Here is a 23509-nt window from a genome sequence, read left to right as displayed (position 1 = left end):
ACAGAGCTGGTTGCAAACATTTCCTCTTCCAGCCTTTGGTTACAGTTGTTTTCCCCATAATTTGCTACCTCTAGTTCCTTGGGCCACACAGGTATCCTGCCATCCAGCTCTTTTATATGTGAGAGACATTCTGAATACTGTCCCTTTTTCTTTGCACAGAAGTATATACAGTGTGGCAGTTACTGTAATCTCCTCCTCCCCCTTGCAAACAGCCACTCTAGAATCTTGGACCTCTAGGATTCTCTGTCTTGCATGCTTGGGTGCAAGGCCAAGCAAAATGAAGAGGAGAATAATTAGAGAAGGAAGAGGACATTCGTGGAGAACTGGGAGCAGATAAGGTGAAAGGGCACAGGAGAAAAGTGATTCATGTAGATTTTTTGGTTTCTGTGGGAAACAAGTTGACACACTTTGGCCTCATTTTGTATTACCAGAACAGACAGTCATAGATGTAAGTAGCTCGATAGTGCAGCAACTGCCATGATTTCTGTACACTAAAGGGAACAGTCTTACATATATGTCTCATTTTGTTTTATGTCATATTACCTTATTAATAGCATTCACTGGTATGTTTGTAGAATACAGATTATTTTAAATGCTCTGGTTTTGTCTACATGGTTATCTCCTTGTCATATTTTTAAGGACTGCAACATTGTAAGACATACTGCATGTTTTTCTCTTGACAATTGTTTATCTCGAAGCATCATGAACGAACATGACCTGTTGGATTTTGTGGAGAAACTTTAAAAAGGGTCTGTGAAAAAGGCATTGTGGCGAGTCGCATTATGCACCCAAGCGTAAGGAGCAGATATCTGCCATCAGCCCAGCTTGGCCTGGGTGACCTCTGTTTTAGTTCCCGTGGTTAGTGCTTTGCTCCCTAACCACTCTTGTGACTGTGATAATGTGAGTAAAGGCTGAGTTGCTAATGATTTATGTTTGAGGTAAGCTGGTTTGAGGGAGGAAATCTATGGATCTAGTCATTTTCCTTGGTGGTAAGCTTTCAGGGAGGGGTGCAAAGATTGATCTTTCTGGCGACTTTTCTAGTACCAGGAAGATATCCCATAGATGGGACCTCCAAAGACACACATTTAATATTTAGGCCTGTTTTTATTATTATGAGATACTAGTTTTTTCACTGATGGGGATGATGCTTATCTGAGAAGAAATTGTGAAAGGTGTTGTAGTATAGAGATGTGGCTTAAGCTTTTAAGTGTTTTTCAAGGTTTTTCCCCTTAGCTTCCTACTTCAGATGGTCTACTTACATGATACTAGTATGTGATGTGAGCCTAACAACTTACTAAATACCTGCAAGCCAGATCAGTGTCTCTTTTCTCTATATTTCCATGGAAATCAAGGGACCCATAGCCACTGCAGGTTAGGGTGGACGGTGTGAGATTGGGGGGAGTGTGGTAAGCCACATTTTGGGGTCAGTAAAATGTTTACATATTAAAATATTCAGTTCCAACATTCAATTCTATTTAGTTAGGCAAACCATTAGTTAGGCTTTTCCTGGTTCCGAGCCTATGTAACTTAGTTTCCCTCCCTGGTTCCAGCCATTTAACTTTAGCTTGCAGGCTCAGAATCATCTTAACCTCTAAAAGAATCTTACATGTAGGAGGAAGAAACTAAAGAGCTCTATTTCAACACTTAGGAACATGAGGCCCTACCCTGACCGAAACCTTTATTCTTACAGTTAGGGTATTGTCTTGTCCCGTATACCCACTTCCTGCATTTTGAATCCATCAGGTTAACTGAGACATGTCTTGGTGTAAACATCCCCAGTTCGTCTACCCCTGAGGCTGTCCTTAATTCTTCCCATTGTCACATTTTGATTTAATTAAATACTGGAATCCCTCAAACCCTTGCATGGTACCTGAGGCCCTATGGGATACTGGTAGATTTTGTTAGTGTCAAATACTTAGCTGTCTGATTCTCCAAATATCCCTTGTTCCTATATTTTCCATCCCAGCATACTACATACCCATTAAGGCATTATTTCATCTCATGTTGGACCCACTCCCATCCAGAGGCCTACTCTTTGCTAGTTCCCATACTTTCTGGAAACCCCGTTATGGCCAGGTCTGGATTTTTTTGTGTTCCCACCCAAAGCCTGTATCTTTTAGCAAGCTGGAACTATAAGACCAACATAGATTTTCTAGTTTCTGATAGATTTATGTCACAATTTGTACATTGTCATGTCTATAGATATTTGTATCATTTGTACTTTTTGGCCATTACATGCCTATTGGATATTTTTCATAAATTGCAAAAGACTATTTTATGACTTAGCACCAAATTGAATGTGCCTAATTGTAAGTTTGTGAACTAGGTTGTGCTAACTTGTATCTTTTCTTTATCCAAGTAGTAATTGACTACTATTGTCCCATTTGTAATTATGTGGAAGTTTTCAGAATTGTAAATAAATGCTTGTGGATTGAAACTTGGTTAGACTATGGACTGTCCCAGATACATTAAAGCTACTGAACTTTTTACTCATTCATTCATTCATTCAATAATTCTGACCTTCCTGACTCAGTTTACCCAGCTCAAATGGTTGTGAAGAAGATTACTAACAGTGTATGTCAGATACTTTCAGAAATTAGAAACTGAAAAGTAAAACTAACAAAAAACATAGGTTATTATAAATAACAATGGAATTTAGTATGCTATTATACCTTCAGACCTACTGTAGGACATGCTGTTCTTTGCTGTTCCACTTGTGGCAGGATTCATAGTTTTTCTAACAGGTACAGATCCCTATGCCTGATACTGTGAGGAAATGTTATACTTGAGCTCCACTCTTATCTCTCTCAGGCATATTTTGGTATTGTCTAAAATGTAAATCCATACTGTCAACCTCCAGCATGATACCAGGCACATAATAGAAACCCAATAAATGTTTCACTGTGAGTGGAGTATAAGTTGATAGAGTATTTTTGAAGGTTGATTAGGCAGATTAGATGGATTGAAAATCTTTCAATATTTTAAGTTTGCATCTCTTTCATTCCAGAATTTCTATGTCTAGAAATTTGTATATAGCTATACACATGTATAAAGAGGTTCACATTGCAGCCTATCTATAACAGAGGACAAAAACAAACAAACAAAACAAACAAACAAAATACCCCCAAACTGATAACAACTAAAAGTCCGTCAATATTGGACTGGCCATGTAAAGTATGTAATGTGACGCAGCTATTAAAGAGAATCGAATGGGTGTACGCAAAAATTGACTGGCAAAATCACTATCCAAGACAGATTGTAGACTATGTATAGTATGCTGCTCTTGTATAAAATACAGGATCTCCATTACGTAGAAATACTTACATACAAGATACAAGTGTGAACGTAAGCACTTCGGAAATATCTGAAAGAACCACACAAGATACTGGGAGAGTGGGGCAACTTTCCATGTCCCATATGATTGGAGTTCTGAGGGGTGCACACACGAACTAATGGACCTCTGCTACCATCTTCCGGCTAAGGAGGGAATTGCAGGCGTCAGACTCCTCTTTACTAATGAAGTGTCTCGGCGTGAGGACGTCATCTGAACGGGCGGTGACGCATGCGCGGTAGAAGGAGGTCCGCGAGCTGTGTGGACTTGTGCCTTGGCGCTTGTGGTTCGGGGCCTTGTGCTGGCACCGAGTGCGCCGGGTTGGCGACTTCAGCACTCTTGGCGTTGGGTGGGCGGCATCTTGGGGGTCACGTGAGCCAGTGGCATCATGCCCGTGGGCGCTGGTGTCAGCGTCGTGGCTTTTCCGGAGGTTCGTCGGCCAGGAGGAAGGGCGGAAAGCACATCCCGGAAAGGTAATACGCCTTGGCCACTGGGCGTTGCTGGTGGAGCTCAGAGCCCCTGGGCCTGGGCTTCGTCTCCTGTGCCGTCACCTGTGACTGTTGCCCCCGCGCGCTGCCCCGTCCGCGCTGTGCTAGGGGGTATTGGTCGTCTCGCGGCTCAGTTCACAGTAGCTGAAAGGGACAGTGTGTAATGTTCTGATTTCCCCTCATCGTTTTCAAAGGGAGGCTCTGGCCATAGCTCCTCGGGTAAAATGCAGAGGGACTGCTTTTTAAGATGGGACTGTCAGTGTTGGGGACACTCCTTAATTACCAGGATGGAATCCCCTTCAATTCCTCAAGCTGTGTTGTTTTGGCACAGAAAATGTGAGTAAGAGGACCTGGAACTAAGGTTGAGTGAAAATACGCACGGGTACTGCCGAATTTTCCATCGAAACAGTTGATTTGTGTTGTCTCTAGGAATTATAAAGGGCGTACTGTTGCTTCCTAACCGGTGTCATTTGAGAGATCTACCTCTGTACGTTCAAATGATTAATTTTGAGACTTTGCTCATGTGTGCAGTAAACCCTTTAATTCCCTAAGACCTTCCTTTCCTCCATCTCATACCCCATTAAGCCCGCTTCGGTTTATCTCCTGAATTTCTTCCGAATCTGTCACCTTTTCCTCAGCATCCTAATACTGAACTTGCCTGTGTGCTGCAATTAGGTCCTAAGTAGTGTCCATATTTCTTGCTTCCTTCCAATCCATTCTTCACACAAGAAACCTTAAAAGCAAGTTGGAACATTGCTCATAAACATCGCTCAAAAACATTCTTTTGAGAATAGAAAACAAACTGTTGGCCTTTAAGACTCTGCGTGGTCTAGAATCCTCTCTGCTTCTCTAGCCCTATCTTGTGCCACTATTGCCCTCACTTTCTATGCTTCAGATACACTGAATTAACCTTAGTTCTAACTCATCTTACAGAAGTCAGTTCAGATATTATTTTTCACTGTGATTCCTAGCATTAAAGAATTTCATTATCATGTTTTGTGTGAGGACTAAAACTAAACTGTGAAGGGGAAGAATTGAGTTCAAACTATTTCAGTCAACATGTATGTATTAATGATACCATAGTAGTCAACACCGGGCTAGGTTTTATTAGAGATACAGAAGTTCTGGGCATCTCTGGTTTTAGATATCCCTAATTTTTTGAGACCTTTGCATTGTTTTGTTGCCTTTTATCTGTTTTCAAGATGGGAAAACAGGAACGAGGGAAGTATAGCTTATTACAACGTGGGGTTGAATAAGTGGAGCAGCAAAGTGCAAAGCAGAAAGAAGAGGGACCTACTATAGAGGGATATGATTTCCATTTTCAAGGCGCATTCATCCTATGCAAGGAGACAGCCAAACATAAAATTTGCCTAACAAAATATATATAAATAGGTGGAAAGACTATCTCCCAGTTGGACAGCGGATGCCTGGGACTCGTTTCACTGCATTCAAAGTTCCTTTAAAAAAGGTAAGCAAAAGTTAATACCGTATTCTTCCAGAAATCTGAATTCACCATATAGAGCCCTGACTCTCAACCCCATCGTACTCCATTTTCCCTTTTTATAGCAAATACTTTTTAATACCGCCTTTACTATCCAGAAATGGAATTCATAGATAAATACAACCTACTTTTGTACTTAATTTAAAAAAAACAAAACCAGTGGAATGCCCTAACTATAAGTAAAGAATAATGTAATTAATAAGAGAGTAATATGTATCTCAGTATGTAAATGTTTGGGGATGACTATACTAGAAATAAAGAAATAGTCAGTTACTTGTACCATGAATGCAATAAACTATGGATTTTGATTGATACTGATGTGTCAGTGTTGGTTCATGAATTCTCACAAATGAAGCACACTGGTATGGCATGTTGATAATGGGGAAGGCTGTGTGGGATGAAGGAGAGAGGGTATAAGTGGGAACTGTGTACATTTTGCTCAGTTTTGTTGTGAATCTCAAACTGCTCTAAAGATAGTCTCCTAATTTAAAAAGAAAAGTGTGTTGCTGGCACTTGAATAACCAAACAGATCAATCAAACAGAGTACATAAATAAGCCAAATACATAAAAGATTATTTAGCAGTGAAAACCATCCTTGATATAGGTAGATATTCAAGAAGTATTTATTTATGTGTCTATTTACAGGCACTCTGCTTGGAGCTGGCAGTACAGTGGTAGGCAAAATTGATGTAGTCCCTGCCTTCTGGGAGTTTACAGTCTGGTTAGGAGACCAACATGAAATAAACAGATATAGAAATAACTATATAGAAGTGAGCTTATTTTCTTCCATCTAATCTCTGGAAGAAAGGATCGTAATACCGCTTGTAAACTCCAGAGGAAAAAACTTTACTTTGAATCTCATATGTTAGCATCACAGGGTTTGAATAAATGGATAATATAATAAAGGATTTTAAACGCATGTTCTTTCTTATTTTATTCTTTCTGACAGAGTTTTGAAAAGAATCTTGCTCCAGAAGAATGTTTTTTCCCCCCTTAACAAACTCCAAGAACACAATGAAGAACTTGGGCTGATTATTGACTTAACATATACTCGCCGCTATTTTAAGCCAGAGGTAAATGGAACCCGTAGTTGAAAATGACCTTCTTTCTGATACTGTAAAAATTCATAGTAATTCAGTAGTTATCATCTTATGCTAAGGTGAATCCTGGCCTTCTTTCATGGGTTCAAAAAGGGAAGCTAGTCGTTTCCTTAAATACGCATTTGTAATTGCTGTTTCAAAATTAGATTAAAGATATGAATTGAACTATAGTCTTCAGCAGTAGCCTCTAGAGATGCTTAAGAAAGTCTATAAGCTTCCATGTTCTATATTTTGAAAATGAAGTAAACTTTTAGTAAGAATAGTAGTAGCCTAAAAGGAAAGAAAAGTATGTCCATTATGTCTTTAGCACTTATTTTAAGCTGTTGCCTGAGCATGTTTAAGCATCACTGTTAAAGACAATTGTTCTCTAAGTTTTATGCTTTCTTTTCCTAATATCTTCTGATATAATACAGAAACCCATGTGTTCTCTTGGCCCATGTAGGACATACCAATGCAAAAGAATTATCCTTCTTCTGACCTGTTCCATGGCCTTGGGAGACAGTAACACCTAATGTTTGTTAACATTTGTATAGCAGTTTGCCATTTATAAGGTTCTTTCATATTCATTGACTTAGTTACTCTTCACAAGAGTCCTTTGCTGTTGAAGTGGAAGTAGTACTGATACCTCCTACTGAGTGCTTACTCTGCACTAAACTCAGAGGATAGACAACTACAATTACTAATTTTAAAGACGATGAAACTGACTCTCGGACAAGGAAGAATTGAAATTTCAACTGAGTTATTCCTCTTTCTTTTACTGTGGTAAAATATACATAAATCATATTTATTTTAACCATTTATAAATATGCAGTTCAGTGGCATTAAATGCAGTCACAGTGTTGTGTAACTGTCACCACTGTCTATAACCAAAACGTTTTCATCATCCTCAACAAAAACTCTGTAACCATCAAACAGTAACAACCCCATTTTCCCTCCCACCAGCCCTTAGTAACCGCTCTTCTATTTTCTGTCTCTATGTATTTGCCTATTCTAGGTACCTCGTATAAGTGGAATCTACAATATTTATCCTTCTATGTCTGGCTTATTTCACTAAACCTATTGTTTTCAAGGTTCATCCATGTTATAGCATGTAACAAAATACCATTCCTATTTTGGCTTAATAAATCCCACTGTGTGTATATACCATATTTTGTTATTCATCGGTTGATTGACACTTGGGTTGTTTCCACCTTGTAGCTATTGTGAATCTTGCTGCTATGATCATTGGTGTACAAATATTTGCTCAAACCCCTGCTTTCAGTTCTTTTAGATGGGCAGTGTAGGTAGTAGCAGAGTTGTTGAATCATACGGTAGCTCTACGTTTAAACTTTGAGAAACTGCCAAACTGTTTTCTACAGTGTCGTCTTGATTTTAAACAATTATCACAAATTTTAAACATACACAAAAGTATACAAAATACTGTGAGTATTCCTTGTATACCCACGAACTCATCCAGCTTTATTATTTACCAACTGATGGCTGTCATGTTTTATCTATATCCCCACCTGTTTCACCCCATTCCATATTATCTTGAAGCAGCTCCGAGACAACATGTAATTACACCTATACATTTTTTAAAATTAATTATTTAGTTTATTTATTTTTTGGCTGTGTTGGATCTTCGTTTCTGTGAGAGGGCTTTCTCTGGTTGCGGCAAGCAGGGGCCAGTCTTCATCGCGGTACGTGGGCCTCTCACTATCGCGGCCTCTCTTGTTGTGGAGCACAGGCTCCAGACGCACAGGCTCAGTAGTTGTGGCTCAGGGGCCTAGTTGCTCCGCGGCATGTGGGATCTTCCCAGACCAGGTCTCGAACCTGTGTCCCCTGCATTGGCAGGCAGATTCTCAACCACTGCGCCACCAGGGAAGCCCCAGCTATATATTTTTGGTATGTATATTTAAAATCTAGGACTTCTATTCCTTAATATCATTTTTTAATAGTAAATACCCAGTGACTGCTCAAATTTGCAGTTGTCTCCTAAATGTCATAAAAAATTGTCTTTAAGAATTTTGAATTAGATCCAAATAAGGTCCACACATTGCCTTGATTGTTAGGTCTCTTAAGTCTTGTTTAATCTCTTGGTTCTCCCTCCATATCTCTCTCACTTTTTTTTTCCTCCTTGAATTTTATTTTTAAAGAAACCAGGTAATTTGTCCGATCTAGATTTTGATGATTATATTCCATGTGTTGTTAACATATTCTTCACTCCTTTTATTTCCTGTAAATTGGTAGTTGATCAGAATGAAGCTTGCATGTTTTGTTTTGGCAAGACAGTTTCGTAGGTGATGATGTTTTCTTCCATGGAGACATATAATTGTTTCTTTCTGTGATATTAGCAGTCACTGATGATTCATACCTACATCCATTAATTCACTTGAGGCTTCAAATGTTGGTGAATTCCGTTGTTCTTTTTTTCACTTATTAGCTGGGTATATTTCTATGGGGAGAAGATTCCCCTCATCAGCTATTTGGTTGCCCAGTTGTAGAGGCATGATTCTCTTCTTTTGTTTAACAGTTTTCAAAATAATGAGTTGATTCACAAATATCCTCCAGTGGTGACCAGTTTTGTAAAATTTATTTATTCATATCACCGTGGACTCTGTTACAGTTATTATTCTAACTGAGACCCTATCTTTGGCCAGTTGGAGCTTCTCAGTGACTCCTGAGTCCTTTTGACATGACATCAGTTTTTTCTAGACTTTTTCAGTGGTCAGAGCTAGGAAATATGTATGTTTGTTTTTAATATTTTTAAAATATGTCATAGGTTCATACTGCTACTTTCCATTTAAATTCAGAACTAGAGAATTTTCACTTATCCTTTTCTGTCTTCTATTGATAGTCTATTTCTCCCATGCCAGGCATACCAGTTGTCAACAATGCCTGAAATTTGCTCTATTTCCTAATTCGAATCCAAGTTCTTCTGACTCTATTCTACTATTCTACTTAAATCACAGCTGCTTTATGGCCCTTGAAATGTAAGATAGAACATAAATGTAAGTAGAACTGTTTATATCATTTTGAGTTACATGTGCATTCATTCACATAGATTTGCTTTTCCTTTTGCATGCCTAGTAACTGTCCATTCTGCAGTTTTAATGAAAATCAAGTGATAATTACTGGTTAAAACAGCTTTGGAAAAAATGGCTCTTATCAGAATGACTGACATACTAAGTTTAATGTACTCTCCTGGTTTATATTCTGCCTTCTCTAATGAATATTTTATTCTTTCCCTACAAAGGAAATAATACATACTTTCATGGTTTTGCCTTATAGGACTTACCAGAAACTATTCCTTATTTAGAAATTTGTACAATTGGGTATCAGGTGCCAGATGACGACACTAGTTTTAAATTCCAGTGTGCTGTTAATGGGTTTCTGAAAGAAAATAAAGATAATGGTGAGTTGTTTTTGTTTTTGTTTTCCTTTACCAGAACTTTGGTATGCATTTTGAGTGGGGTTGGGGATTTTTAACATTTTTAATACTTCTGACATTAGGCCTGTTGTGCTTGGTAACATTAAGGTGGAAATGTCAGATGGTGCTAATAGAGGACGGTGTTTTTCCTGTTCATGGTCACAAACAATTTAGTTTGGAAAGTGATTTTGTGAGAAATATGAACTGAACTAGCTTACTTATCTCTTTTTTAAAAATTTGAATGGAAAATACATAAAAAAATAAAAATGTTCTTTTGTCCTATTTATTGGTTGAGCGGTGGAAGAAAAGGTTAAGACTCTCAGGTTCTTAGCGTATATAAAAGAGAAAACATAAAGCAAAGGTTTGCAGTGAGACAGATCCCTAGAGGCAAAGCAAAACAAGTGGACCAGAAGAGTGGCTTCCTCATCATACTTGTTTAAGATATTTTTGCTGCCTTTACACTTTGGGTGCAAGTGAGGAAGTACACTACCACCTCTTATTCTCATCTTCAGGCAGGAAGAACTTAAAAGGCTGGTGTTTTATTGTTTCTGCTTTAGGATCTACTCTGTTGATAGTAGGTCTTAAAAGCTTGTGAATTTTAAGGATCCACATGCCTTTTTCTAGCATCTATCTATCAGAAGGAACATGGTGTTTGCCATGTTTTAAGACTGAGGAATCTTTTGTCTTTGGAACGCCACTCACCCCTATGAGAAAGTGTTCATTTTGTCCTCTTTCTAAATTGAGCCTGAGGAGTGTGCACTTTATTAAATAAATCTAACAGACAGTAAATATTCCGTGTATATATAAAATGATGCACATATATACATAAAACAGGGAGTAGGGGAGAAGGAATAGAGATGGAGGTGGGAAGATAGGGGAAAGGAGGTGAGAGAGAGAGGAAGAGACTGGAATTTCAAGATAAATTTTCATTCTATAACCTGGTGGCTTAATGCAGGTACTAGCTCTTAAATATCTTAAGCCCTATTCACAGATTGTCCCTGTACTTTAGCTTTAAAACTTTACAGGCTTGGCCTTGCGTGTGATAACCAGGGTGTCTAGAAAGGAGGCAAATTATCTGATTTGTGTAAGCTGTAGTCACAGAAATGTTACCTCTTAAGATGTTAGGGTGCAGCTGCTGGCGAACTTGCTTCCTCCAGGCTCCTTTGTGTGTGTGTTCTGTCTGTTCCCCATGGGCTAGAAGATCCTTACAAGTGCATGAGAACACGTTTGTAAACCTTGATTGTTCACATGTTATACCAAGTGTAGTCCATTGCATATGCTGACTCCTCTGTGGGTCTTCTGCCTCCAGTGAGCTAACTTCACCATACTCTCTGCCATTGCAGTCTCAGGACCTTAGTTATGATCCTTTGGTGATTTCCTCTGCTATAAGCCCCTCCCACAGATGCCAGGCTCACTGATAATGAGGAGGAGACTATACTATCCACTCCCTAGAATTGGTAGAGACTCAGAAAATAAATTGTTTCAGTAAACACCGAGAGCCTTATAGGTTTGTTGTTACGGCACGGGGATACAGAGGTGAGTAGAAGTCTTTGTTCAGTAGCAACTTACAGTTATCTAGGAAGATAAACATGTAGTGACTATAAGTGGGTTAATTATGATAAAAGAATCAAGTGCATCAGGAATATAGAGGAGAAATTGAGGAAGGCCTGACTGAGGAGACAGCGTTTGAGCTGGGCTTGGGGTAAGAGGATTTTGCGGAATGAGGAAAGGACAGCCCAGGTATTGGGAACAGGTACAAAAGGCACAGGGCTTGAACTTGTGCTCTGGAAGGGCAGCCTCTGGTGTGACTAGAGGGTAATGTGAAAGGGCAAAGAATCCATACATTCATTTTCAGCAAATATTTGTATAACACCTTCTAAGTTGAAGGCACTGTTCTAGGAAGTAGGAAGAGAACAAAGTTCTTGCCCTTACGTACTTTACTTTCTAGTGGGGGAGAGAGATGAATAAATAAGTCAATATATGGATTGTCAAGTGGTGGTAAATGCTTTGGAGAATAACAAAACAAGATGAAGAGGTAAGGGAATGTGTTAGGTGATCAGGGAAGTCCCCTCTAATAAGATGTCGGTTGAGCAGAGCCTTGAAGTGAGAAACAAGCCATTGGTTATGTGGGAGAGTGGAGATGGAGTGGGAGGGTGTGTTCTGGGAGAGTGGAGATGGGGTGGGAGGGTGTGTTCTGAAGCAGAAGGAATAGTAGGTGCAAAGTCCCTGAGGCACAACTGTGCTTGGCATATTTGAGGAATAGTAAGGAAGCCAGTGTGGCTGGACAGGGGAAAGTGAGTGAGGGCAGGGCAGTAGAGAATGAGATCAGGGAGGCTGGCAGGGCAAAGGAGGGAGGTGGATGATGTAGGTCCTTGTAAGTCGTGGTTTTTTTGTGGGTTTTTTTTTGCAGTACGCGGGCCTCTCACTGTTGTGGCCTGTCCCGTTGTGGAGCACAGGCTCCGGACATGCAGGCTCTGCGGCCGTGGCTTACGGGCCCGCCGCTCCGTGGCATGTGGGATCCTCCTGTACCGGGGCACGAACCCGTGTCCCCTGCATCGGCAGGCGGACTCTCAACCACTGCGCCACCAGTGAAGCCCGTAAGTCATAGTTTGAACTTATAATGCAGTTGGAGAGAGAGACTGATACTTGTTTGTAAAGAGTTCTCAATGCTGTGCTAAAAACTTGGGCTTTATTCTGTGCTAAGTGAAGATGTTTAAGCAACAGAGCAATCCAGCCAAGTTTATATTTTAGAAAGATAACATCTTCCATGTTGTGGATTAGTTGAAATAGAAGAGATTTTTAGAATTGTAGGGCGATAGTAATCCAGGCAGGAGATGACGAATGCCAATCACCACATAGTCACAGACATATCTTTTGCAGAGATCAGCTACGTGTTGTTGTGTTTTATTTACTTTCTCATATAATTTTTTTAAGTGCTGGACCACGAAATACTGTGGCATAGTTGGGAAAACCTGAGACTCAATTCTAGTCTTTTTTCTGTTTGCCTGCTGTGCAGCTTGGGCTTACGTCTCAAGCCTTACTTTTTCATTGTGAAACAAAAACGGTACTAGTTAACCCGGGAACTCCACAAGCACATAGACCCGTGGCATGTGAGGAGCACTGAATGAGAGAAGGAATGGAAGTGCTTTGGGACCCCAAGAGCCCTTCAGAAACCGTTTGTTCTTTTTAATATTGAGCATTGAAAGTGAAGGCATTCCATCTGTTTCACTCAAAAACAAATGCTATTCTTCTGGTAGCCTGTTTTTTTTTTTAATCCACTCCCTTTTTCTATAGTCACATAAATTCCTGATGGGCATTCTCCAGTCCACGCTACTGCATCTGATTGGAGGCTATGCAAAATTTCCCAGAGACAATGAATTTTGACATATAGTAGTTAATTCTTGATAGTACATTCCTGCAAAAACACTCTTTTCTTCAGAGTTTTTCCTTTTCAGGATAGTGGTAGTGTTGTGGTAATTAATAAAGGCTACTCTTCAGAAAATTGTATAACTTGGTTTTAGTGTATTTACTTTGCTTACTTAATTCCATATTCCCTGTTTTATAGACAGACTTATTGGTGTCCACTGTACCCATAATTTAAACAGGACTGGCTGCCATATCTGCAGGTGAGTTGCCAACCCCAAGAGGCAGACCATGTTTAAATTGTTCTGTTTACAGCAGTAATGTAAGCTAATGTAAGCTGAATGCAAAAAATGCAGTCATAGAAATGTATGAAGTGGAAGGCAATTGTGCCCCCTACTCAGAGGTTACCACCAGTAATAATTTAGTACATATTTTTTCAGATGTAAAAAATGCAGATAGAAGCATATACAGTGGTCCCTTGGTATCTGCAGGGGTTTGGTTTTAGGACTTCCCATGGATACCAAAATCCTCCGATGTTCAAGTCCCATATGTAAAATGATGTAGTATTGTCGGCCTTCCATATCTGCAGGATATGGAACCGTTGGATATACAGCACTGACTGTACATTTGATTTAATGGTATAGTATTTAGACATTCTGGTTTATAATTTAATATATGGTGGACATCTTCCTATGAAAATATTTGGAGACCTCAATCTTATTTATTTATTTATTTATTTATTTCCCTCCAAATTTGCTTTATGTAGTTGGATATAAATTAATGAACCAAAACTTAAGCAAGATACATGTAAGGATTTAATAGAACCTGATACTCTAATTCTTTCAGGTTTTCTCAAACTCATCATGGGACTTGTAAGAAAATTAACCAACATGGATACTACTACAGTTGAATGTCAAATCCTTAAGTGCTTATGACATACTAAATTCTTCTATAATGCACTTATGAAGAACCCTTCAAGAGACTTGTGTTTTGTATGTAGAAAAGTGTTGATTTCTTTGAGGAGAGAAGAATTCAGCTTTCGTGGATAAATCCTTGTTAGACTGAGGCAATCATTATCATATCCCTCCTTGCCATGAATTGTCTTATGAATGGTCATATCAATCTGTTTTGGCAAATGAGTAATTAGGGGAAGACTGTTATTGTGCTTATGAGAATGATATTTTTCTCTGAAGAAAGATAAATATGCATTAGGAAAATGACCGTTGGGACTCTTTTTCTGCTTCCTCCTTGTTTTGTTAGAATATGATACTTGGTTTTACAGCAGCCATCTTGTGACCCTGAGATGATCGTATGCCAATAATGACAAATGGTAGATTAGAAAGAACCAGCAAAGACAGAAAACAGCAGCATCAATAGGAACAACAATCACAGCAAAAGAACAATGGGACCTTAACTTGTGGAGTTCCTATAAAGTAAAAAATAAATGCTCTATGTTTATTCTAAAAAAAAAAAAGAACTATGCAAAAAAGCTTAAAACTACTTTTTTGTGTCAGTGTTATAAAATGTAGCTTTAAATAAAACCTTGACCTAAATGCCAGCAACTTCAGAAAAGAATTTGGGTAGGGGAAAGAAGAAAGATATCTCACTTAGGAAAAACAACCACTATCTTTATCCTAATCTTCGACACACAACTGAAACATATATAGCTGCTGTAACACTTTACACAAATCCTATGTACTGGAGCAATAACAAGATCTAAATACAATTATATTTTTAAACACTGAGCGAAGGCTTTACATAAAAATAACATCCTTCTTTTCCCCCTAAATTTCTAAACTATTACGTACTTTTCCCCAACATCTGCAGCCATTCAGGAATTTTTAGGAAACTTTCATGCATGATCTTATTCCTAATCCCCCGCTCTTTGGGCTCAATGACAAAAGATCAAAACCACCAAAAATGATGGTTCTCTTGAAGTCAGGTGAGAGACACTGGCTCAGTTAGTCTCGTAGGACAAAAGCAGTGCTGCATCAACTGTCTCCATGCAGGAGGGGCACGTGAAGGATCTCATCAGCCAGTCATCTGTACAGCCCAGGTGATCTGCATACACAGCAGAAATCAAATTGGGTTCTCATAAACAAAGTCCATCATACAGATCACACACTCCCGGATCTTTTTTTATAATATTTGTTTTATTCTATTGATTGATTTTTTTTTTTTTTTTTGGTTGTGCTGGGTCTTAGTTGCAGCCAGTGGGCTCCTTTGTTGTGGCATGCAAACTCTTAGTTGCGGCATGCGTGTGGGATCTAGTTCCATGACCAGGAAATGAACCCGGGCCCCCTGCATTGGGAGTGCAGAGTCTTTATCCAGTACACCACCAGGGAAGTCCCCCGGATCATTTTTTCTGATCCATTTCTTCCAGGGTCATAAACTGCTTTAGGCTGATGCTGTATGAGGCCTGTTCTTTTGAGCTATCCTATTTTGTTCCTCTCAGCTGAGTTGCTAGGCAAGTCTGGCTAGGTGTTGGATGATAGACTAAAACTGGAACTTGATCCAGATATGGCAGCAGCGGCTCCTGATCCAGCTCCGTCCCCTTGCCAAAGCTAGCCCAGTCAGACTGAGACTTGTGAGGCAGGGAGATGTCATCCAAAGTGGGGGACTTACGGCACTTCCCCATCTTCCGGGGCTTGAGTATGTGATCTGTGTGCTGTTTTGACAGTCTTCCAACCTCATTCTTTTTTTTTTTAATTATTAATTAATTAATTAATTTTTTATTTATTTATTTTTGACTTTTAAAAATTTATTTATTTTTTATACAGCAGGTTCTTATTAGTTATCTATTTTATACATATTAGTGTATATATGTCAATCCCAATCTTCCAATTTATCTCACCACCACTGACCCCCGCCCTGCCCCGCTTTCCCCCCTTGGTGTCCATACGTTTGTTCTCTACATCTGTGTCTCTATTTCTGCCTTGCAAACCGGTTCATCTGTACCATTTTTCTAGATTCCACATTTATGCATTAATATACAATATTTGTTTTTCTCTTTCTGAATTACTTCACTCTGTATGACAGTCTCTAGGTCCGTCCACGTCTCTACAAATGACCCAATTTCATTCTTTTTTATCTCTGAGTAATATTCCATTGCATATACGCACCACATCTTCTTTGGCCTTTCATCTGTCGATGGGCATTTAGGTTGCTTCCATGACCTAGCTATTGTGAGTAGTGCTGCATTGAACATTGGGGTGCATATGTCTTTTAGAATTATGGTTTTCTCTGGGTATATGCCCAGTACTGGGATAGCTGGGTCACATGGTAATTCTATTTTTATTTTTTAAGGAACCTGCATACTGTTCTCCATAGTGGCTGTATCAGTTTACATTACCACCAGCAGTGCAAGAGGGTTACCTTTCCTCACACCTTCTCCAGCATTTGTTGTTTGTAGATTTTCTGATGATGCCCATTCTAACTGGTGTGAGGAGATACCTCATTGTAGTTTTGATTTGCATTTCGTTAATAATTAGTGATGTTGAGCAGCTTTTCATGTGCCTCTTGGCCATCTGTATTCTTCTTTGGAGAAATGTCTATTTAGGTCTTCTGCCCATTTTTTGATTGGGTTGTTTGTTTTTTTAATAATGAGCTGCATGACCTATTTATATATTTTGGAGATTAATCCTTTGTTGATTCGTTTGCAAATATTTTCTCCCATTCTGAGGGTTGTCTTTTTGTCTTGTTTATACTTTCCTTTGCTGTGCAAAAGCTTTTAAGTTTCATTAGGTCCCATTTGTTTATTTTTTTTTAAGGCTGCATTGTTGCTTTGCTCACTGATGAACATATAAAAGTCCGAAGTTTTTGATATTATAAAACGTCATAGTAATGAACATTGCTGTGTGAACACCTTTGAATATATATGCTTTATCTCAGTTAACTTCACTCAGAATGGGACTTCTGCATCAAAGAATTGATGCCCTTATGCTTTTTGTGGATGTTGCTACACTGTACCAATTTATGGTGGTTCATGCAGGAAATACTTATTGAGCATGTGTTATGTTTAAACACTGTGCTGGTTGCTAGCAAAAAGACTTGTGAAATTTTGTGAGTGAAGAGACTTGACCTGCCCTTTGTGAATTCTAACAGTCCAGAGAGGGAAGAATAGATATTCAAGAATCATACTCTGCATGTAGAATTACAACTCTGACAAGTGCCAAGGAGAGGAACATGGTACCATGAGAGCATATTTTAGGGAGGATTTGATCTCATCATGGAGATTAGAGAAGGTTTATTTAGGGATGTTTCAGCTGATATCTGAAGGATGAGTAGGTATTAAGCAGATAGGGACGTTTCGGAGAGATTTCTGAGCATAAGGAATAACAAAAGACCCTATAAGAGGAAAGCATATGTTGTGTTGGAGGAACTGGCCAGGAAGGTGGGGCTGTTGGGGGAGCATGTGATTATAATGGAGCTACAAGTGAGGGTAGGAGCTCAATCGTGCAGGCTTATGTTTAAGGTTTCAGACTTTAAGAGTAATAAGAAACCATTGAACTTTTTTTGTTGAAGATGAGTGTGTGGAACATACCCAATTGCATTTTCAACCTATCATTTTGCTACTGAGTGGAGAATACACTGCAGGGAAAAAGAATGGAAGTGAGGAAACAAGTTAGGAGACTTTTGTAGAAATTGGGCATAATGGTGGCTTGAACCAGGATATGGTGGTCATTTTGGTGGAAAGATGTGGACAGATTCTAGAGGTATGTAGGCAGTATCATTGTTAGCACTGGTGGTGGGTTGAGGATGAGGGTGAGGGAGAAATAGCTGTCAGTGATGGTGATTCCTAAGTTTCTGGCTCCTATGGTTGGTTAGATAGGGTTTTTTAGATATGATGTTAATATTTATCCTAATTTGTCTTTTGTTATTTGTTGGTTCTTGATGAATACTCTGTCATATTAAGTCTCCTCTTTTTAGCGTACAGAGCATTTTCACCGAAACTGTTGCATGTTATCAGATAACTTTTTAACATCTGCCAGTTTGGTCCTGTATTTTATTCTCTTTCATTTATTAGTTAAGTTGTTGTATTAATGTAAATAATTATATTAATAGAGTTTCTAAAGTTGCGTTAGCCTTGCATCCTTGGAATAATGCCTTTTTGTAGTCCTGGTGTATATCATTCTTTAATAATTATTGATTAGATGTGCTGATAGTTTCTTACGATTTTTATATCTATATTTGTAAAGTGAGATTGGACCGTTTTTTGCAAAACCTTGATTTTCTTTTCTTTATATTTACAAATAACTCGAATTTTGTTGTTTTGTAGATATTTGATTGATGTAGAAGGTATGTGGCCAGATGATGCAATTGGATGTAAGTATAACGGTTGTCACTACTTTTCCCTTTTTATAAAATTTGAAGGTAGAAGTGTAGGGGAATTTCTCAAATTTTGGACAAAAAGAAAAGTTTGTAATTCATTTGTTCTGACATAAGATAACCTTTTACCAAAAGTTTTTAAAGGGATGTATCTGGAAATAGCGGGATATAACAGCCTGAATAATTAGTCAGTGGATTTCAGCATTTTTTTTTCTTTTTTAATTAATTACTTTATTTTTGATACTATATCCACTGCACCACCAAGGAAGTCCCTTTTTCTTCCTTCCTTCCTTCCTTCCTTTCTTCCTTTCTTTAAAGCTCCAAGTCATTTAAAATATCTGACTTCTTACTAAAAATCTCCAGTTCATATAACCAAGGGGTTTATAACTTCTCCTCTAAAAGTTATATTCCTGGGACTTCCCTGGTGGTCCAGTGGTTAAGACTCTGCATTTCCAGTGCAGCAGGCATGGGTACAATCCCTAGTTGGGGAGCTAAGATCCCACATGCTGCGTAGCCAAAGAAATTTTTTTAAAAAGTTATATTCCTGTATTATTGAATTTAGTGGTTTAGATTTTCTTTTAATGTTTAGAAGATTTCAATTTATTTACCAGGAACAAACAAAACAAAATGTAAAAATAGTTTTCCGGAAACTATTTCCATCATTCTCTTCTCCCCTTTCTCCTGCAGACTGGTGTTTTATCTTTACAAGTTCTCCATCATTCCATAAGAAAGCTGCTCTTCTGGTTTCATAAGAGATGGTGAACAGTGGTAAAATATCCAGTTTACCTAAATTTCTAGAGTACACTTCGGGGAACGAATGATGGGGTGGGATGTTGGGGCAGAGTGAGAGATACAGATTCTGGTGAGACAGAGAGTCATTCACAGAAATTACTGGGCTGTGGTGAAGGGAGAACAAAAATAAATCAGGTTCCTGCTGGTGGACAGGAAGCCAAAATGAAGAAGAATAGTGTGTAGCTGGGCAGTATAATTAGGCCCATAAGTGCTGTGTCTTCTGATAGTAATTATGAACAGAAACCAACTAATAATTACTAATAACATGTAGGTGACCAATCCTTGAGAGCTGAGGCAGAGAGAAGGAAAGATGGCATTATACCTTGTCTCTGGTTCATTGAGTTTCCCAGGCTGGTTTGTGACCAATCTTGGGTGAAACCATAACTAAATCATTTTTGCTAAGGTGATCAGCTTTCGCGGGGTCCTTTCTCTGCACTCTGTCCAATGATAAAGCCCACTGGTTTATGCCTCCTGGAAAACAGTTATTTCAAAACAGTATAAGTAGGGCTTCCCTGGTGGCGCAGTGGTTGAGAGTCTGCCTGCCGATGCAGGGGACACAGGTTCGTGCTCCGGTCCGGGAAGATCCCACATGCCGCGGAGCAGCTGGGCCAGTGAGCCATGGCCACTGAGCCTGCACGTCCGGAGCCTGTGCTCCACAACAGGAGAGGCCACAGCAGTGAGAGGCTCGTGTACCAAAAAAAAAAAAAAAAAAAAAAACACCAGAATAAGTGAAGCATTGATGAAACAGCCATGAGGAACATGTTTCCACATGGCCTCGCACCTCCTTTTCAAAGTGCTTTAAACCTATTTTCATCCAAAAATCAATAAAAGAAAAGGATTGGGATCAAATCCCGTACAGAGGTAGTGTAAGGGAAAAGAGAATAAGAATAGCATCTCTTCAGACAATAAAATAAATTTGGAAAAGACAGGTCCACAAAACAGATCAAAACTGTAACCTATTATTTCAAAGTGGGCTAAAAGACGTTAGGAAAAACAGTGGAAAAGATGAAAGAACATGGATCGAAGAGGGAATGGGAAGTTATTGTTTAATGGCTCTAGAGTCTGTTTGGGATGGTGAAAAAGTTCTGGAAACGGTAAATGCTGATAAATGCCACCTATGGGTGTTTGGTTTTAGTTGATCTTCTTCCATGAAAGGGTTTGGAGAGATTCAGAAACTATGCTGCTGCCTCCATCTTTCTGAGGTCCTGCTCAATCTTTAGACATAATTATTTTGAATTTGGATAGTGGTGATGGTCACACAGCATTGTGAATATATTTAATGTCACTGAATTGTATACTTGAAAATGGTTGAAATACTAAATTTTGTTTTATATATATTTTACCATAATGAAAAAAAGGTGAACGAACAGCATAAACCAGAATTAGGTAAGATGTTAGAACTCAGGACAGAATTCAAAATAAAGGAAAAAAATTCAGAAATGAGGACTAAATTTAAAATAATACAAGAGTGGGGACTTCCCTGGTTGTCCAGTGGTTAAGAATCTGCCTTCCAATGCAGGGGATGCAGGTTCGATCCCTGGTTGAGGAACTGAGATCCCCCATGCCGCAGACAAACTAAGCCCGCACACTGCAACTACTGAGCCCACGTGCTGTGGAGCCCACGCGCCACAACTAGAGAGCCCACGAGCTGCAAGGAAGAGCCCACGCACTGTAACGAAGAGCCCACATGCTGTGACTAATACCCGACACCTCCAAAAGTAAATAATTTAAATAAAATCATATGAGTGAATGAACATAATACCTTAAGAGAAACAAACAGGAAAAGGAAAAATTATTTTTGAAGATAAAAAGAATTTTAGAGAAATGGAAAACATAAAAGATAGGCAAAAAAGAGTCAGGACAGCTCTGAAAAGAGTAATATAAATATGTATAAGAATCTATTATAGGGCTTTCCTGGTGGCGCAGTGGTTGAGAGTCTGCCTGCCGATGCAGAGGACACGGGTTCATGCCCCGGTACGGGAAGATCTCACATGCCGTGGAGCGGCTGGGCCCGTGAGCCATGGCCGCTGAGCCTGCGCGTCCGGAGCCTGTGCTCCACAACGGGAGAGGTCACAACAGTGAGAGGCCCGCGTACCGCAAAAAAAAAAAAAAAAAAGAATCTATTATACCATAAAAGTGACATTTCAAATCAGTGGGACAGATTAGTCAATAAATTGTGATACATACATGTTGAGGTATAAATTGTTCTCTGGAAGGATCCACAGCATGGCAAAAGCAGATGTCTCTGAGGAGGGAAATGTGTGGCTGGGGAACGTGGGGAAAAGGGTGACTTTTCATTGAATACCCTTGTGTACCTTTTCTAATGTTCTGTCATGTGAATTTATTACCTCTGAAGTTCGCCTGAGTTCAAACCCCAGTTCCCCAAATTACTAGCTCTTGATCTTGGGCAAACTCTTCACACTCTCCAGGCCTCTTCATCTGTGAAATAAGGTCAGTAACTTAGCCTGGTGCTGCCTGGCACAGAATAAACTGTCAATAAATGGAGATTATTAGTGTAAAAAAACCAAATGCCCATCAATGGATGAATGGATTTTTTAAATGTGGTGTATATGTGAAATATTATACAGTCATAAAAAGGAATGAAGTACTGACACATTCTACGACATGGACGAACTTGAAAACATTATGCTAAGTGAAAGAAGCCACACACGGTGGTCACATTTGTATTATTTCATGAAATGTCCAGAAAAGGCAAAACTATAGTGACAGAAAGGAAATTAATGGTTGCAGGGACTGAAGGAAGAGGGGATGAAGAGGGCCTGCTGATGGTTACGTGGGGTTCTTTGTGGGGTGATGAAAACGTGATGGGTTAGATGACGGTGATGGTTGCATAGGCTTGTGAATGTACGAAATGACACTGAATTTGCAGTTTCAGAAGGTGAATGTTATGGCATGTGAATAACATCTCAAAAAATTAATTTTGAAAATGAAAATTGCCAGTTTTCCCATGGTCACTATCCACTATCCACTGTCTCCATCTCTCCCTTCTCCCCACTATATTCCTTTTGACGCCCACCCCTGCCACTCTCTCCCATCCTCACTCCCTCGACCTGCCCCACAAGGCCTCCCAGGGAACCCGTGAACCGCTGGGCACCTGGGTCCTGTGGCTGTTGGAGCGACTGCCCAGTGTGCGTGCCTCCACCGCTTTCACCCGTGAGAGTGGACGCTTCCGTCAGATTTTTCTTGTGCGTTTCAGTTGATGGTGATGTTTACAGAAGGCGGCACACGCCCTGGTCAATGGAGGAAGCCCCTCAAGATAATATTTAGGCCCATCCAGAAGTTTGATCTCGTCCACCAGTAACCTCAGGATGCTGTGCTCTGAAAGCCAGGTTGGCCGCCTGCAGGCACTTGTAAATACTGAGGACTTCGGAGGCATTTGGGCCTCCAGTTGAGGCCTTGTACCTCCACATGCGACGTGACCTCAGCCCTTTGCTGCACCTCTCTAAGTGAAGTGGCACAGGAATACTGGCCTTGCCTGTCGTTGCCAGGATTAACTGAATAGTGCATTAGCTGCCCTGGTGCTTAGGTGTTGAGTACAGGGTGATGTACATACCAGGCCCTATTCGTGGGCCTCCTGATGCAGCAGTTCCCTTGGTTCTGCCCCTGTTGTCAGCTACCCCTAGGATAACTCTGAGCCCTAGCCACCTCTCTCGTAGATTTCCCTATCCCCCCACTATAATCACACCTGAATAAGGCAACTCAAACCTTTCAGAGATGTGTCCTGAACCTCCTGTTTTCTTAAATACCTATCTGGTGGTTGTGAGACTTAAGGCCAGCCTCCCCAAGAGACCTTTTCTATTTCTCCTAGTAAACCTAGAGTCACCTTCTGTCATCTTCAACTCTACTCAGATTTGGTTCTTTCAACCCTGACCTCTGACCCTGCTTTTTACTTCTGCCATTTCATCCTCACTCCTGCTTCCTTTCATAAATCCATAAATGTCTTTTGGCCTTCCTAGCCCTGGGCCAAGTTCCTTTTTCTTTCCTCAGTTTTTACCCCTTTCCTTCATTGTCCCATCCAACTTTCAGTCCTTCCTTTCTCATGCAGACTTTGATTCCAACCCCATCAAAAAAAAAAAAAAAAAAAAACACACACCACAGTTAGCAGCATCTCAAAATTCAAAAGTTTTATTACTCACCTATTAATTTTATTACATTTATTTATTCAGTTTTATTGTT

At 39.6% G+C, this 23509-nt stretch overlaps 1 long non-coding RNA gene and 1 pseudogene across 2 annotated transcripts; one reads left to right on the top strand and one right to left on the bottom strand.

The window, feature by feature from the left end:
- The first annotated feature begins 3577 nt into the window (after positions 1-3577).
- On the top strand, positions 3578-23452 carry LOC115850570 (uncharacterized). 2 transcript variants are annotated; one of them, XR_009566345.1, is made up of 10 exons: positions 3578-3804; positions 5212-5287; positions 6270-6393; positions 9276-9410; positions 9691-9814; positions 12240-12426; positions 13395-13455; positions 18471-18517; positions 19208-19288; positions 20832-23452. It is a non-coding gene; the product is annotated as an uncharacterized lncRNA (long non-coding RNA). The 2 variants fall into 2 exon arrangements; XR_009566344.2 differs by lacking the exon at positions 12240-12426 and having other exon boundaries at positions 20832-23450.
- Positions 15150-15830, bottom strand: LOC115847790 (RING finger protein 11-like; annotated as a pseudogene).
- Positions 23453-23509: the final 57 nt, after the last annotated feature.

This window comes from Globicephala melas, chromosome 13 (genome assembly GCF_963455315.2).
Source record: "Globicephala melas chromosome 13, mGloMel1.2, whole genome shotgun sequence".
In the NCBI taxonomy this organism is placed as follows: domain Eukaryota; kingdom Metazoa; phylum Chordata; class Mammalia; order Artiodactyla; family Delphinidae; genus Globicephala; species Globicephala melas.
The sequence above is the reverse complement of the archived record's forward strand: the minus strand, read 5'-3'. Positions and strand labels throughout refer to the sequence as shown.